At 48.0% G+C, this 5,653-nt stretch overlaps 1 long non-coding RNA gene across 1 annotated transcript; it reads left to right on the top strand.

Annotated features, from left to right (window-relative positions):
• The first annotated feature begins 723 nt into the window (after positions 1 to 723).
• LOC142073127 (uncharacterized) lies at positions 724 to 4,773 on the top strand. Its single transcript, XR_012669806.1, has 3 exons — positions 724 to 1,843; positions 3,310 to 3,411; positions 4,609 to 4,773. It is a non-coding gene; the product is annotated as an uncharacterized LOC142073127 (long non-coding RNA).
• The last annotated feature ends 880 nt before the right edge of the window (positions 4,774 to 5,653 follow it).

Genomic DNA, 5,653 nt, shown 5'->3' with positions numbered 1-5,653 from the left:
GTGGAAATTCCATTTTCCAATCAGCTTTGTTAGAGTTTCATGATAAACTCATTCAGAAGACTAAATGTGTAGGGAAAAACTCTTTGACTCTGGGACACATACATACTGAGGCTGAGCTAAAGCTGACATGAGCAACATCGGAACACAATCATAGAAGAGGCAATTTGTTTTTTTATTTGAGTATCTTGCGCCCCTAAAACATGTCACAAAAGTGCTCCGGGGAGGGGGGGGTTATGTTAAAAATATCATATTTTTAACATAACATAACCCCCCACACACAGTGAGATGGGGGCAGGGTAAAACCTCAGCTTTCTCAACACCCAGTCCCATGATCTAACCATTGTACTTCCTCACTTCTAAACTGGGAGCCTATTCTGATGGATCTGATCTTAGCACAGAATCTGGTAAGCACCATTTCTCATGAAAAATCTATTCGAGGTTAGAAAAAGAGGTTTGTGTCATTCACTCTGCTCCGACTGAGCGTGTGTTTGGTGAGAGGATCGGAGTGTTTGTAGTGAGAGCAGCTTGAAAGTTTGAGCGAGTGCTTGATTGGTTGACTGAAAAGGGCGGGAGTTGAGAGTGTTTTGTTTCAGGTGAGCCTGGCTGTTTAAAAAAGCCGGCGCTCCGCGAACCAGCTGAGCAGCGGGGAACCAGCTGAGCAGCGGGGGACAGCAGAGCAGCAAACAGCAGGAGTTTGCCTGGGAGTTCGCCTGGGGTGAGCCCACTGAGGCTTACACCCTAACGACTTCTCTGAGTAATTACTGCATCTCCTGAGGAAGCTCATAGTAGGAAGGTAATATGGATTGGGAGTGTTCAACTGTTGTGACCTGCACTGGATGTGCCATGTTTGTCTTTCTTCCAGAGGACAGAAGCGACTTTGTGTGTACAAAGTGCAAGCTGGTCTCCATATTGGAAGAGAAGGTTCAAGGTCTGGAGCAACAGGTTCGACCCTGCATTGCATAAGAGAAACTGAAGATTTCCTGGACAGACATCAGGATATGCTTCTATGGGCACAAGGTTCTGAAGATTCAGAGCAGGCTGCGCAGCGTGGACAGGAGGATGGTGAAGAAATCTGGAGGCAACATGTGAACTCCAGAAGAAGAAGGGGGAACGTCCATATACCAGCAACGCGGATACAGGTAAGTAACCATTTTCATGTTCTCTCCACAGGTACCATTGCGGGGAGTGGCCTAGACGATATGTCTGGGGGAAGGGAGTAGAAGGAGACTCCACTAGTTGAAAGGCATGAGATGCACTGTCCTAAGGTTGGGGGTTCCATGACCACCACTCCCAAGAGAAGGAGGCGGGTGGTGGTGATTGGGGGCTCTCTCCTCAGGGGGACTGAGTCATCTATCTGCCGCCCTGACCGGGAAAACAGAGAAGTCTGCTGCTTGCCTGGAGCTAAGATTCGCGATGTGATGGAGAGTCTGCTGAGGCTCATCAAGCCCTCGGACCGCTACCCCTTCCTGCTTCTCCACGTGGGCACCAATGATACTGCCAAGAATGACCTTGAGCAGATCACTGCAGACTACGTGGCTCTGGGAAGGAGGATAAAGGAGTATGAGGTGCAAGTGGTGTTCTCATCCATCCTCTCTGTGGAAGGAAAAGGCCGGGGTAGGGATCGTCGAATCGTGGAAGTCAACGAATGGCTACGCAGGTGGTGTCGGAGAAAAGGCTTTGGATTCTTTGACCACAGGATGGTGTTCCAAGAAGGAGGAGTGCTAGGCAGAGACGGGCTCCACTTAACGAAGAGAGGGAAGAGCATCTTCGTGAGCAGGCTGGCTAACCTAGTGAGGAGGGCTTTAAACGAGGTTCACCGGGGGAAGGAGACCAAAGCCCTGAGGTAAGTGGGGAAGCGGGATACCGGGAGGAAGCACGAGCAGGAGCGTGTGAGAGGGGAGGGCTCCTGCCTCATACTGAGAATGAGGGGCGATCAGCGGGTTATCTCAAGTGCCTATATACAAATGCACAAAGCCTGGGAAACAAGCAGGGAGAACTGGAGGTCCTGGCAAAGTCAGAGAATTATGATGTGATTGGAATAACGGAGACTTGGTGGGATAACTCGCATGACTGGAGTACTGTCATGGATGGGTATAAACTGTTCAGGAAGGACAGGGAGGCCAGAAAAGGTGGGGGAGTTGCACTGTATGTAAGGGAGCAGTATGATATAAAGAAGTATGGGCTGGATGGATGCAGTACAAGGTGGGTAGAAAGTTGGCTAGATTGTCGGGCTCAACGGGTAGTGATCAATGGCTCCAAGTCTAGTTGGCAGCCGGTATCTAGCGGAGTGCCCCAAGGGTCGGTCCTGGGGCCGGTTTTGTTCAATATCTTCATAAATGATCTGGAGGATGGTGTGGATTGCACCCTCAGCAAGTTTGCGGATGACACTAAACTGGAAGGAGTGGTAGATACACTGGAGGGTAGGGACAGGATACAGAGGGACCTAGACAAATTGGAGGATTGGGCCAAAAGAAATCTGATGAGGTTCAACAAGGACAAGTGCAGAGTCCTGCACTTAGGACGGAAGAATCCAATGCACCGCTACAGACTAGGGACCGAATGGCTAGGCAGCAGTTCTGCAGAGAAGGACCTAGGGGTGACAGTGGACGAGAAGCTGGATATGAGTCAACAGTGTGCCCTTGTTGCCAAGAAGGCCAATGGCATTTTGGGGTGTATAAGCAGGGGCATTGCCAGCAGATCGAGGGATGTGATCGTTCCCCTCTATTCGACATTGGTGAGGCCTCATCTGGAATACTGTGTCCAGTTTGGGGCCCCACACTACAAGAAGGATGTGGAAAAATTGGAGAGAGTCCAGCGAAGGGCAACAAAAATGATTAGGGGACTGGAACACATGAGTTATGAGGAGAGGCTGAGGGAACTGGGATTGTTTAGTCTATGGAAGAGAAGAATGAGGGGGGATTTGATAGCTGCTTTTAACTACCTGAAAGGTGGATCCAAAGAGGATGGATCTAGACTATTCTCAGTGATAGCAGATGACAGGACAAGGAGCAATGGTCTCAAGTTGCAGTGGGGGAGGTTTAGGTTGGATATTAGGAAAAACTTTTTCACTAGGAGGGTGGTGAAACACTGGAATGCGTTACCTAGGGAGGTGGTGGAATCCCCTTCCTTGGAAGTTTTTAAGGTCAGGCTTGACAAAGCCCTGGCTGGGATGATTTAGTTGGGATTGGTCCTGCTCTGGGCAGGGGGTTGGACTAGATGGCCTCCAGAGGTCCCTTCCAACCCTGATAGTCTATGATTCTAATTCTGTTATTCTATGATTCTATGATTGATGTCTTACGCTGAAGTCAGATTGTCCTAGGGTGTGCGGCTCTAAAGTGAAAACTGGAATGATCAGTCCCCCGAAGGCAGAAGCAAAAAATAAATGAAGGCAACACACATAACACTGCAGATGTAAGTAACTAGAGGCACCTTTATCACATCTTCTTTGGAGAGGTCTTTTAGTAGTACAGTCTTGCAGACCTGACATGCCTAACTGTAGATCAAAGGGAGCTCAGCCTCAGTGGCCCAAATGTGAAACATGTTTTAACTTAATAAGGTTAGAATAATAGTGGTTTGGATTGTGTGTGGGAGAAATCTGCGTTTGTAATAAAGTGAGAGGGACAGATGTCCTGTTAAAGATACTCCCATGGCTGTGATTCTTCACTGCCAAAGCCAGGCTACTACCTACCCTCCCACAACTTCCAGAGAGAGATTGGCCGGCCAGAGATTTGGATTACAAGCCAGCACTTGCATTAAGAACAGACACACACAGAGCAGGAGGAGGGAGAGAGAACAAATAGGGCAGGGGAAGTTGGAGGAAAGGCAAGATGGGTTCTCGATGGAAAGCCCGCTCTTCCCCTTTGAGGAAAATAAAAGGCTAGGTGTCCTGGAGCAAAGCAGAGACGGCCATGCCAAACAGCTTGAGAAATCTACCAGGCCTCTAGTCAGTCAGCTCCTGCTAATCTCATTTTATGGCGGTGCACAAGAGGAGACATTGAAATAAAGATGCTCTTCATTTGGATAGTGGAATCCTTTTCACTAACAAGTTTGTAGCATCTTGCCTACAGAAGCTGCTTTAGTCCGAAACTGGATTGGCAATCACCTAAGATAGCGTTTCAGAGGGGTGCCGTGACAGAGGGAACTTTCACTGCGAGATGAGGCCAGCTAGTCAGTAGACTCCAACATCTGGAAGCTAATCCCCAGAACACAGGCTGTAGGAAGAGGCTGCTGGCCAAGAGACAGGGCAGGACGACAGATGGCCCAGGCAGCAGGGAAAGGGAAAAGATCAGGCAAGTGGCCCAAGGAAGGGAAAGACATGGAAGATTCTCCTTCTTGACTTGAGGACAGAGAACCCAAATATTCATCACCTAGGGCAAAGACACACCTACAGCTGCCCCTGACTGGCTAACTTTTGCAAAAGACAAATTGGTTCTGTCACTTGGGCAGACGCTGCAGCAGCTCATACTGCATTTTCACACCGAAGCTGCCACGTTTACACACAGATGTGAGAAGCAACATAAAAACTATGGGGTCAGGATCCTTCTCCGTCCTGCCTGGTAGTAGCTGCTAGTCAGTAGGGCCACTGAAACACTCTCATTCACTTTCTAGGTGCTCAAAGCTTCCTGATGTCTGAGAGTCAGTGAAATACAGGTGCTCTTAGGATCAAGTTCCTGGCAGAGTGAATTGCTCCCTGACATCCGCAAGAACCTGCAAAGTGATTTGCTCTTCGATATCTGTTTCAAATTCAATAAACTTTACAGCAGCCGCATCTAACCACAGTGTGTTTTATCCTTTAACCGCTGCCACAACTATGTAGTGAAACACATTTTTCCATCTTTCCCTATAGAGTTCAATTAGCACATGATCTAGGCTGTTATCTAAGCATGAAGCAAATGTCATTAATGACCAGTGTGATTTATGGCATCATTTAACGAGGTAAGATCCAATGTCACAAACGCATAGGGAGATCTGGATGCTCTTGTTCGAATCACAAACCAGGGCCAGCTGCTTCTAAGTTTGTCTCTGCCATCTCCATAATAGTGGAAAAAATTGTAAAGTGGTCTTGAAATCTCCATTATTTTGATTGGCTAAACCAGTCGCTTGGTTTTACTATATAGCTTACTGATTTCCATTTCTTTTGTGGTGGGCAGGTACAGGACAGGCTATGGCCGTGCAGGTTTCCCACACGCTATCTTGCTAATGTACCTCAAGCACATTGACCATCTCTAGTGGTGAGAGGGGGGATTAATCTCCATAGCCTATTCAGTCCCTGGACTCGCTGTGACTGCTAACAGGGTGGTCAATGAGTGCCAATTGCGATGGTGATGTCAATGCCTGTCTTCAAGAAACTAGCCTGAAGACCAATTCACCACAGTGCAACAGGGAGCAAATGCATGGAGTCCTATCCAAATAATGCTCATGCGAGCAAGCCAACAGCTTATTAAACACAAGTATGGATGTGTACCTCCCTCTTGCAAGAGTTAAATCAATGTCAGAATCAAAGAGTGTCTGATTCTACACCCATTCCCTGATTATGCTTCTCTAGGGGATATGCCTGAGGCATCAGCCATGTCAATATCACTGCTACCCACAAGAACTGACCGCCACAGATATTTGAGTGCTTCCGAAACGTATTACTCAGAGTATTTCTAGA

Source organism: Caretta caretta, chromosome 8 (assembly GCF_965140235.1).
Source record: "Caretta caretta isolate rCarCar2 chromosome 8, rCarCar1.hap1, whole genome shotgun sequence".
NCBI classification, from domain to species: Eukaryota; Metazoa; Chordata; order Testudines; family Cheloniidae; genus Caretta; species Caretta caretta.
Note: the sequence above shows the minus strand (reverse complement) of the source record. Positions and strands in the feature narration are given on the sequence as shown.